Source organism: Pollicipes pollicipes, unplaced genomic scaffold, assembly GCF_011947565.3.
Source record: "Pollicipes pollicipes isolate AB1234 unplaced genomic scaffold, Ppol_2.1 Scaffold_7261;HRSCAF=8764_pilon_pilon_pilon, whole genome shotgun sequence".
Lineage (NCBI taxonomy): Eukaryota > Metazoa > Arthropoda > Thecostraca > Pollicipedomorpha > Pollicipedidae > Pollicipes > Pollicipes pollicipes.
This window is the reverse complement of record NW_023597054.1, coordinates 54,124,908-54,137,441: the sequence shown is the minus strand read 5'-3', so window position 1 is coordinate 54,137,441 and position 12,534 is coordinate 54,124,908.

Sequence of the window (12,534 nt, the reverse complement as noted above, 5' to 3'; positions counted from 1 at the left end):
CGGTCTGTACCTCTTTGCGTGGCCGGTCGTGCACGTTCCGTAGCTGTCCATCAAGCTACCGTGCTTGGGACGTACCTAAAATCCACATACTGCGGTGCTCGGTCGGTGCCTGCATGCACGGCTACCGTGCTTGGTCCGTGCTTTTCAACAATATGTCATGTGCTCGGTCCGTACCTGCCTAAATTCCGGCGTCCGTGCCTGTCGGCGGGGCCGGCCGTGCTTGGACCGTGCCTGTACGCGAGGCCGACAGTGTTCGGCCCCTACCTGTCTGCATAATGAACATAACTGTCGAGTCACGCATGTTGAGTTCTCGAGACTCTTATGTACCTTGCTTAGGCATATGGGTAAAATCAAAGATACTCAAACGGGTTGCAAAGTACGTCATGCATCTGATATGGTTCTTTTTGGCCGGAATAGCGTCAAAAGTACAACCGATGTCAATCGTACGATTTTTTTAAATGGACCGGATCGTCATTTACCTGCAGCACCGCCCGCTGGTGCTGGGATCTGATGATGAAAACGGAAGAGTAAACACAGATCGTCTTTTTGTGGTGTTCTTACCGTAAATCTGTTCACAGAACAACCTCAAAACTTGAAAGGCAAAGTATACACAATAATCTGACCTGTGAGCGGTGTGAATTGACTTTGAAGCAATTTCGTAAACATTATTTACAAGGCGGTCGTTCTCGATAGCCCGGCGCCTATCTGCAGCGGACAACGCAGTATAATTGACAGACATTACCACATGGATCATGGCTGCCCTTGTTCCGAAGACGATGACCACACAGGCTTTAAACTGGTTTATGTAAGTTGTCTCGCTAGTCAATCGTGTGAATAGTTAGACGCTGTTGGCCAAACATGGGTTGGCCTTTTAATTTTTTGACAATTTCGATCCACCGTCTTAAACGTTAATTAGGCTATAACTTTTTCCGGGCAAGGAAACCCCAGTGGGAGACTTATTTGACTCAAAGGAGCGCTAGGTGCAGGTGCCAGAAGAGCTGACTGACACGAGCACTTTTGGTGCGCAGAACACTAGGGGGCACATCACTGCTCCCGACCAAGGCATTAAGAGTCATTCCGTCCCAGCGTGGGGTGACTACCGGATGCCATTCTGACAACCTAGGGGCGCAGTCACCTGGTCCATACGGAGACCCTAAGAGGGTCGTATCATATATTGGTCCCAACCTGACGCAGGAGGCTCCCTGACCCGGCAGTTGGCCCCAGATCAACGCAGGAGCTTTCATTGACGTAATAAGATTCCCTACCGCCGCAGGCAATCCATTAATTGGTACAGAGACACCAGACAGACATCTTAGCGGGTCATTGACTGAAATGGGCGGAAGACTTCCAGTTCGGCACTGGGAGCCCTTTCTTCCACTAATAGGGACGGTACTACGGATTTTGAGTTGGGGAGCAGGGTTTTTCGGAGGACTGAAATTTTCCTGGACAAAATGGTAAAGACATGGCGACATTCAAAAATATAGAATGAGGGTCTTCTGATAAAAAGAGTGCTCCAAGTTTGAAGAAATTGAAGCAAGCATTAGCTCTGATGAAATAAGCTCACTTTTAACCATTGGTATACCTTAAAGTAAAAGAAACCACTCTAGACAGCACCATTCCTTTCTTTAGTGATTGTACCTTTCAATAAGTCGCTGTTTGATTGCGCCATGCACCTTACAAGGCATTGATTGAGGGCCGGTTGACGGCCGTAGCATCTGGAAATTGTGCCACGAATGCCAGATTTAGACGACTCGAAAATTATACTTTTCTGGGTCTTGGCCGCCGCATGGCCTACGGAACAACATGACTTAAAAGGCGTTATTGTGGCGTCGTATATGCCTAGGTGATCCTAAATTAGTTTCCCGAAACAGTGTGCACATCTTTGCGGGCATGTAGCTCACAAACTAATAGGGTTTAGGTCTTAAGAGGGGCATAGCTGTGAACTGCACTGAACGATTTTTAAGATGGCTATTTCAGTTCAAAACCTTGTACAAGTGAGGAACACACTTTCATGCAGGTGTCTTCTTGTTCAAGCGAGGGACATTCCCATCCAAAGGTGGTGCCTCCCGTGCCAAAGGGCTTCCGGATGCCAAGAAGGGGCCTCTTCATTTAGAACAGGATCATTTCGATTCACCAAGCGGGCCACCAAATCCAGGAAGGGACCTATCTATCCTAAAACAGGGAGCTCCGACACGGAAATGTGGCTATCTGACTCGAAGAGGTCAGAGAAGTTGGGTTCATGTACCACAATTCTATCGTGTCGTTGGGGCTTTACAATGCGCTCAGCTTCTGATGCTATCTGGCGTCGCATGCCTATCACCCTGGCGGGAATAGCGGGCGCCGTGGGGAATTGAACCCCGGACCTCTGGTTTCCCAGACGCGTAATGGTCAACGCAGACGCGTTAACCACTACATTAAAAGGGGTGATGATGGTAGTCTTGTCTTTGTCCGCCGGGTCAACTCCCATTTGAAAGCAAGCATTGTTCATGTCAAGAACACAAGATGCTGAAACCCGAAAGCGCCTCAAGTGTGTCATCCAAACGTGGAATGGGGTGCGATGAGAGCCTTGTGACGGAATTCGAGCGCCTGAGATATGAACAAACGCGTATTTTACCATTCTGCGTTAAACCAGACAACGGGCGACGCTTGACTTTTACGACGCTCCCCCAAAGCTCCCTTGCTTACCAGCTCCTCAATCTGTGCCCTGAGCCAGATCAGGCGGAACACGTCTCGGTAGCTGACGCATAGCCAGACTCTCACCAGCATCAGAGGAATGGCTCACAAGGATGGTAAAGCCTATGCGGCCGTCAAACATGATTTGGCTTCTTTTTTATTAGAGCCCCTTCGACCAAAACTGATCATTTCAAGGCCATGGGCTGAAGGAAAATACTTGATGGTGGAGCAGACTTTCATGCGCCTGGGGGGGGGGCACCCCCCGAGCTATAACCAGCGCATGCACGCTGGGTACCCGGTCGGGGTCCCCCTTCCCGCGGGGCTCTCGGCCCACTCGTGGCTGACGTATGCAGCCTGCCCCAGACAAGCGGGGTGCCGCGAGGATGCAGGATGAAGCAAGACAGAGGATAAGAGGGACGGATAAACATGATTTCATGGCACACAACCTGACACTGCCCGCACCTTGCCTGACACTGCCCGACACGGCGCGGCAGCCACCCAGCCCCTGCCATCTAGCGAGCATTCTCCGAATCAGCTGAGCTTTGGTGCCTTTTGCAGCGGAGACTGACGCCGCACGCAGAGACGTCGCCCGTTTACCGTTCCCAGCGTCCGCATATGTCGCCGGGAAACGGCTACGCGAGCGCCGCGCCACCGCAGGTGAAAATGTTAAAGATATCAACGCATCTATGGCACCATTATCCTGGCTTTTCTCTACGAGGCATACATCTATGGCCACGTTTGATCTGTTCTCAGCAGGATTGTCAGCTGGAATGCGGGACGATGGGCGTGCTGGCGGAGCGTTCGATGTGTGGGCTGACGGGAAAGCTTTTTCAACTTTACTTTTCCTTTTTCCTTTACCTTTTACTAAAGACCGCACACTTAGACCGCGTTCGGTCTATCGTCAGCACGTTTGTCAGCACCAATCACGGCCCAGCATTCGCCCTACATCACGATATGTGACCTCGAAGTCACGTGGCCTGTTACGTCACGCGCCAGTTGACGATGATGCCAGGATTTTTGTCAGCCTGTCGGTATGCATGGAGGAGAAAGCGCTACCAGATAAGAAAATCACTGACTGAAGCGGGAGTTCGATCTGGTAGCTCTTGCGTTGGCGATTTCGTTATGTACCGGAACTTAGCCCATATTCAGCCCAGATTCAGCCCAGCCCAAATTTGGCAGCACAAATGTAGGGAATTCCCTTTACCGGCCAATATCTCCCATCGGAAAAGGAAATCATGGAGTGGCGAAATGTCACCTGAAAGCTCTCCTTCGGCCAAAGACAACAGTGCACAGAAAAATCACCTACCTTGTCTAGGGGAAAAGCTATAGACGATCCGAAAAATCATGTCTATGGGGCGGCCCCTACGATTTTCTTCAAAATTGCGTTATCGAACCATCGACAGATACGTATCAATCCGGCTGAAGAAACCCTATGGGGCATTGATATTCAGGGGGACAAAACCCCTTAGGAAACATATATAACAGGGTTTGGCACTTACTTAACGGCAAACATAGGCCGAGTTGCATGTCAAATGAAAGCACGTGGCATCCCAAATGCATGGTTTGCACATATGTATTTGGGTCGCCACGTGCTTTCATTTGATATGCAACTTGACCTATATTTGCCTTTAGCTAAAGGCAATATTCCGTTGCATAAGTTTCCTAAGGGGTTTTGACCCCTTGAATATTAATGCCCCGTAGGGTTTCTTCAGCCGGATTGATATGTATCTGTCGATGGTCTGATGACACAATTTTGAAGAAAATCGTAGGGGCCGTCTCATAGACATGATTTTTTAGATTGTCTATTACTTTCTCCCTAGACAAGATAGGGGTTTTGGGTTTGCACTTCTGCATTTGGGATGCCACGTGCTTTCATTTGACATGCAACTCGGCCTATGTTTGCCGTCAAGTAAGTGCAAAACCCTGTTATATATGTTTCCTAAGGGGTTTTGACCCCCTGAACATCAATGCCCCATAGGGTTTCTTCAGCCGGATTGATAAGAAGCTGTCAATGGTTCGATGACGCAATTTTGAAGAAATCGTAGGGGCCGCCTCATAGGCATGATTTTTTAGATTGTCTATAACTTTCCCCCTAGACAAGATAAGGGTTTTGGGTTTGCACGTCTGCATTTGGGATGCCACGTGATTTCATTTGACATGCAACTCGGCCTATGTTTGCCGTTAAGTAAGTGCCAAACCCCGTTATATATGTTTCCTAAGGGTTTTTGACCCCCTGAATATCAATGCCCCATAGGGTTTCTTCAGCCGAATTGATGCGTATCTGTCGATGGTTTGATGACGCAATTTTGAAGAAAATCGTAGGGGCCGCCCCAGAGACATGATTTTTCGGATCGTCTATAGCTTTTCCCCTAGACAAGGTAGGTGATTTTTATGTGCACTGTTGTCTTTCTCCGAAAGAGAGCTTTCAGGTGACATTTCGCCACTCCATGATTTCCTTATCCTATGGGAGATATTGGCCGGTAAAGGGAATTCCCTACATTTGTGCTGCCAAATTTGGGCTGGGCTGAATGTGGGCTGAATGTGGGCTAACTTCCGCTACATGATTTCGTTAGGTGCGGTAGGGGCACTTGTCTCCAATTTTGGAGGAAATGAGGCGTCAGAAAGATAAAGACGAAATTGAAATGCCATGAAAGCCACGCCAAGAGTAGCCATGAAAAGGTGACAGCATAGGCGTAGGAACGTTTCAAAAGGTGGGGTGGGGGGCAAGCTCAGGACATGCTTCAGGAAGTTTTCTGGAAAACAAGCGCGATGATCGGGGGGGGGGAGGGGGAGCAGAGATAAAGGTTGTTATCGCTCTTTACTCAGATGTCATGGCCGGCGTGCTAGATTTGCATCTAGAGCTGTTTCTTACTGGTGTACAATCTCGCCTATTCGACTCATGTCGACTATGTCATTCGGCAAACAACGCTATCCAGCTTATCGAAATTATTCATCCATCTCAAGATTGTCTTTCCTGCGGAGGCGAAATTACACGAGCACACATTACACATTACACGGGTAGGCGTTTTGGGTCACTGAGAAGGAAGGCATCTGCCTCCACAGGGTAGAGGCCAAGATACGGCCTGGACATAGGCTAGTGGGATTTTGAAGGTGAATCCAAGGCTCACAGCGCGACATATTTTTCATGCGCCTTCATTTTGCTGACTGCTTTTCAAGGCTTGTCACATCATTTTAGGCGGAAACAAATGCGAAAGCTTCAAACTGCCAATAACAATGTGATAAAAGCCACAAAAACGGAGATTCTCCTTTAAAAACCAAGCCACAAAATGAACGCCCTCCTGTCATATATTCCTTATCTTGGCCCTGCTCCCGTGCGCCGTCAGCGCCCACTGACCTGGCCTGGCTGTCTCCCGTTTGACTGATTGCAAACCGATCGTATGGCTGCTTTGTCGCATATTTGTCGATCAGCATTACCACTAATTGGTGTGTAAAGCATATGTTGGACACCTGCAACAGTATCTTTTTTCCGAATTATCTTTCCTTACACCCACCACCCCCAAAAAAGTATCCGAGAAGCCGCCTGCCTTACGTATCGATTGACCCAACGGGCGTTTAATTGCCCACCATTCAACGTAGACGACTTGATCTGTTTTTGTGTGCACGCAGTGGAGTAGCCAGAGCGTTGCTAGGAGGAAGCACAGGGTTGACAAAAGCCTCCGTATGGTGACTTCCCCCCAAAAAATTATTGGATGTAGCTTACTTGTTAACAAGGAACACGGTTTTTTCGTTTCGTTTATATTTTTACCTTGCAATCAGGGCATAAACCAAAAGCTACCGTGCCATCAATTCTGTTTGTATTTTGCAGTCAATAAAGTGAAAAAATCAGTGGATGAACGACCGCATGGAATAAATCACCGGTGCCCTCAATTTACAATGGCTTAGTGAAATATTTATAAACCGATAGAATTTAGAAGCTTTGTCAGAACGTTTCATATGGGTTTGATAAACATTAAAGACATCGCAAAAGTGGTGGTGGAACTGGAAGAGTAAAAGGTAGAATATATCCTTTTAGTGTTTCTGTAACTATTTATCTGTCAAGAAGACAGATTAACCTGGAGTCCGCTGTCTGGCGGCACGTGCAGTGACCGCTGCCATTCGGATTTACAGAAGCTTCAACCCAAACCATCGCTGTCCTTGCCCTCGAGGTTGCAGGCGGGCATGTTAAAACATTTTAATAAAATGCTTTCATTACTCCATTCTAAAAATGAACGTTCTCAAGCAAACATGGGATGGCCCTGTTCGTTCTTTTTAAAATTATTTCGACCCATTCTTTTCAACAATAGTAAGACCCTCAATCTACTCAACAATAATGAGACCCCTTATTTCTTTCTGGTCAAGGGACCGCTTGAGTAAAACACTGGAGACCCATTATCGATTCCGGTCAAGTGCTGAGGGGCGTTCTGTCCCATCGCGAAGTGTCCTCTGGCTTTCATTCTGGTGACACGGGGCGGCATCTCTTGGTCGATCCGGAGGCCATTAAAGAATATATCACTTCACAGACCCCCTCCCTGACATGGACGGCTTTCTGACCCGCACAGCTGGCCCCGAGTCAGCACAGGAATCCCCCAAAACTGAGCTAAACGCAGGCTTAAGTTGAAAAGTGGGGGGGGGGGGGGGCAGTTAGCACTCCCGGTTCCTCATTTTGAAAAGTAGGGGGGCCATGGCCCCCGCCCCCCCCCCCCCTGTTCCCACGCCAGTGAGTGACAGTGATAGTGATTGGTATGGTGTGTGGTTGCGTTCCCCAGTAAATTAATAGTGTTGTAGGTAAACACTTAAAATGAGAGGAAAAATTGAAATAAATTGGAAATTGGAAGAAGCACGCAACATATGGACGGGATAAATGATGGCAATACTGGAGCAGAAGCCACACTTCCAGGCACCACTTTGTACGTATGGTGTCATGGTTGGCGGTAAACCAGATGGTGTGGTATGAAGTAAAAGGTAAAGGAAGAAGAGAAAGTTAAATCAAAACACTTCCATCAGCCCACACATCGAACGCACCGTCAGCACGCATGACAAACGCATTCCAGCTGACAATCGTGCTGACGGCAGATCAAACGGGGCCCCTGACATCATTGACAGCCCGCGCGTGACGTCACAGACCATGTTACTGTGTAGTCACGTGACGTGACGTAAGGCGAATAATGGACTATGATTGGTGTTGACAAACGTGTTGACGCCACAGATCAAATGCAACGGTTATCTATTCCCTTCCACTCACCAAATACAGAAAGGAAATGCCTAGAAAGAAATCTTATGCTTCAGATTGGCTACGGTTGCACCAAATAGGTGGAATAAGCTACCAAAATATAGTAAATGAAGAGTTTGTACCAGAGTCTGAGGTATTCAGTCAACCCAGCAAAAACAAACATATTTTAAACCAGGGCAGCACTGTTATGCGAGCATTTTCTGGCTTATCGTTGTCGTTTCCCTCAAACTTTTTTTGCTGTCCGCCTAACTCGGAATACTGGCTACTCATTTTTCCAGCAATATTGTCATGCTAACCCGACTGATTTCATACCAACACCAAATGGCAACCGCGTCATTCCCAAAGCTCAGCTGGCATGACGGCAACGAGCGCCGTGATTGACTCAATGATTAGATGAAGTTCTTGTACGGTTTTTGAAGTTAAGTACTCATACATGACGTTGTAGAATGCATCATGTTATGGATACCTTTCTAGAGTTAGTGGCTGTACTCATCAATAATCAACCTCACCAAGAAAAGGTCTTTGGGAGTAATAGGTCCGACAGTAATCACGTTCTGCTTAGATCAAATGTACATGCCATTGTTATTGGCGGCTGTTGGCTAGATAATTCACGGTATTGATCTGCAGGTAATGACCATCGAGGCAATTCCCTGTAATACAGCAACTAACTGGGGCGACTGAAAATGGTGGCGAAAGCATTGGCGCACCGACAGTATATGGGCTGCTACGAAACAGATGCGTTCGTCCTAAGATGGGCAGCAAACGCCACTTTAGTGGAATTCCACAACTAGCATTCATACATTCACACCATCTCACGTACGCTTGTCACCGGTCACATTAAAGCGAGGCCTATAGTGTGATCACTACACACTGTCCGCATCTTAAGTGCAGCGACCGGACTCCCTCAATTATGAGCGGAACCATACAGCCATACACCACGCATACTTCGGAATTCATCCCCAGTAAATTTTAGTCACCAGGTGCAAGGTTTACCGTGGCATCACCACCTAGCCCCCACCGTCTCTCGTCACGGAATCATGCCGGAATCCCTCATCGGCTTATCATCCTTAATCTCCGGAATCCTTATCGGCACGTCGGAAGCCCTCATCGGCTCTCAATATTTTGTCGCCTGAATGACACATCGGCACGCGGAATCCCTCACCGGCTGATATGTGCGAAACTCGCCTTCCGGAGTCGCTGTAATGATTCCAACAACGGTACCCTCAGTGGCTGAATTTACTGCCGCTGTTGAAGTTCAGTTACTCATGTTCATGTTAGCGGGCCATTTCTGTGGCTCACGTTAATCTATCAACGGGAACAAATCAGCCAGCTTTTCGGACAGCGCAACGCCTTTTTTCCGACTTTCACTTCCTGGGAGTCGCAAGAAGGCAGCTGAAAACCGAATCTCACGTTCTGCGAGTCCCGAATCCATCAACACTACCCTACGCGTGGCACTGCTACTTTCACTAGCGGCCAGCGATGTGCAAAAATGCGTCCCACCTCAGCTGTGAGTCGCGGGGAGATCGAATAACAGCTAACAACCTATGTGGCACGCGGCGAATAGATATACCGTGCGCCACAGCATCAAGTCGCGAGTGTTTGGGACGCAGACACCATTGGAATAACAAATTGGAGTTGCGTTTTGAGAGCGAGCTTCTGACTAGCAATGAGTTCCGTACATACCTACGCATCCAGGAGCGCAGCCAGCTGGTTGAGGGGGGGGGGGGAGATTTTCAAGCAAAAGTTCGCATGCTCATTTAAGGTCAGTAACCTTGTGTGACCTTTCGAAGGTCATGGTGGGCAAAATCATACAGGACTGCTTTGAGTTTTGTATTTGAATAAGCGACAAATATCACACTGGCGGAATATTCTCAAAAGAAAATGTTGACCTGAGTCATCTTAGGTCATTGACCTATTTTAACCTTTAAGAAGTCCATAGAAGATGTTTTACGCGGATCCTGTTATCAATAAATTGGAAATGAGCACCATAATTTTTTCCATACTGAAGCTTTAAATCGATAGCACATTCGGTTTTAACCCTCGTTTGAACTTCACATCCGTCTCCAGGTCAGTGGGATTTGTTCTTTTAATCGTTGTGTTGCCCAAGAAGGTATCTCAGACATCTACGACTTCGTCTAACACTCCGTTGTTCCATCAGATTGAACGATTCCCTAGAAATTGATGTCACTGAATTCATGGCCTGACTTTGATCTACCATAAGTCAGCAGCCTTGCAAGGTACATCTCACTTTTGAATTCAAATGATCCGCCATTTAATTGTCTACAGCTATCAAAATTTGGGGAGGCTGCGCCGCGCCGCTCGGAAACCATTCCGGAAAAAACCTTTGGGGGATCAAATTGACCCCTCATCCCAGTGCGTGTCAAGCCACATAGGGCGACAAGGTGTTGTTCTAATCACGATTTAATTCTTTCCGGTGATTGTTCATGCGCTTCCACCTGTAATCGGATGCTTTAGCCCTGATGTGTAGTCGATTTACCATACCACATTTTGACTGGCACCATTGGTGATGATTCAACCTGGGCCCCGTTCTTGATGGGGAAATGCTGCCAGATGCTCCGCCTTTTCAGGTAACAACCTATGACGTCGCACAGCTACGTCATCTGCGCCATGGAGAACGCTTCAAGTAACTCCTAAATACGGCGGCTAGTAAAATCAGCTGTTTCCCAACGAACACATTTGACCCGCAGCAGAGATGATATTGACGAGTCAGGACAGTCAAATACAAATACTTCGTGCATCCCTCACAACAGCTGTTCATACCATGACGACTTTACTTTAACGAGAATATTATAGGCAGAGAAAGGCAGATCATCGCCCTAGACTCCAAAAGACGCCACATTACTTCAAGCGTTGCACGAGCGTTTCCACACGCACGCAAAACCACACGCAATCGATCATCCCGCGGACACGAAGTTTAACAGGCACTGGTAACTTAACGCCTTATGTCATCCAAGATCATCGCGCATGTATATTGAGGTCGTCCATATATTTTGTTACGCATGGACGAGTTGGCGCGTATTGCTGCAAGCAGGGATACAGCTTTGATCGGAGCACGTGTGCAGGGAGAAATATCATGTGACAAGTCGCATGAAGGAGAGTTCTATGTATAGACACGCAGACGAACAACATCCATGGAAACATGTGACGTCAGGTTATGCAGTATATTCACACTCCAAAGCATTCAAGGCAAATATAAACTTTCCCACAATCATGATGTCCAGACAAACTATTTATGCTACAGGATCCAGAAAGTGACTAACACATTGGTGCACACGCCGACGTAGTGGTTCTGGCCCTGCTAAAACACCAACGTCGCGCAAACAAAGTAGAAAATTATGTACATGACGTGGTTCCAGGACATAATAACGAATATTTCAAATCGCAGTCCCGTATCCGCGCACATTTTTTTCTCTCAAAATCTCTGGGCAAAGCTGGCTCCTTATTATGACAATCATGGCCAGCGCAGGGGCAGCCAGAAGCGTCCGTTGGAAGATGTGATGCCTGCACTGCAATATCTTGCCGAGCCAGTACCCCAACACGACGGTAGCGACAAGTTCGGAAGTTCAAAATCTGGGTCACACTAGTATCTGACAACATTTTGCAAATATGTTGCTACCGCGCACGGTGACGCCATCGCGTGGCCAATAGGAGCGCGGCTACATGGAACCATCGCAGGCTTTGCAGCGTGCGCCGCCTCCCCGGGTGTGGTTGCGGCCATCGACGGGTCCTTTCTCTTCATGAATGCACCCAGCAAGGAGACAGCAGCTGTTCATAATACCCATAAGCATCAGGTTAATACGCCAAAACAGGTTATCTACTGGCTGCTTGTGATCACGGCGGCGCACTCACTGATGTACTTCCAGGGTTCCGCGATCAGCCCACGATTCTCGTGTTTTTTCGGAGAAGGCCCCCTCTGCTACGACCTCAGGGAGCATCTGCGCAGCTTCTCCCATCTAACGCACACCTCGTCGAGGACAGGAGCTTCCCCTCTACATGGAGATCATCACCCCTTCCCGAGACAACGATCACCTCAGCCCCACCCAGCGCCACTTCAACAACCATCCAAAAAAACATGTCAAAATTGAGTGTGCTTTCAGCATGCTGAAAAACAAACTGTAACAACTAAAACATGTAGAACTGAAAAGCTTGGGCAATGTGGCTGAGGTAATCATTGCACTGATCATTGCACCATGCATCAATCATTGCATTGTTCATCATGAGCATGAGGCAGGGATAACATTGCACCTGCAGAGCCCCATGAGCCAGATCTCGTGGAACGGGTCAACATAGGTGCGCTGCTGCTTTCTAGCATACAGAACCTGCAAGTGCAGTGCATGGGCATCACAAAGCAACAGCACATGGCTGACCACCTCATGGCATGCAGCTTGCTCCAGATGATGCATGCAGCTTGCTCCAGTTAAGTGTTGTAATGCAAAGACTGAGAAAGATAAAAGCAGATCAGGCAGAACAGTCAATTCATTACATTCGAATCAGCACAAACACACTTTGGCAAACAGACAATTAAGGAGCAGCAGAGGGTGTCTTTGGAAAGAACATAGATTGAAAAGCTTGGAGACTGTCCCTATCTAGAAACACAATTTGTGTACACC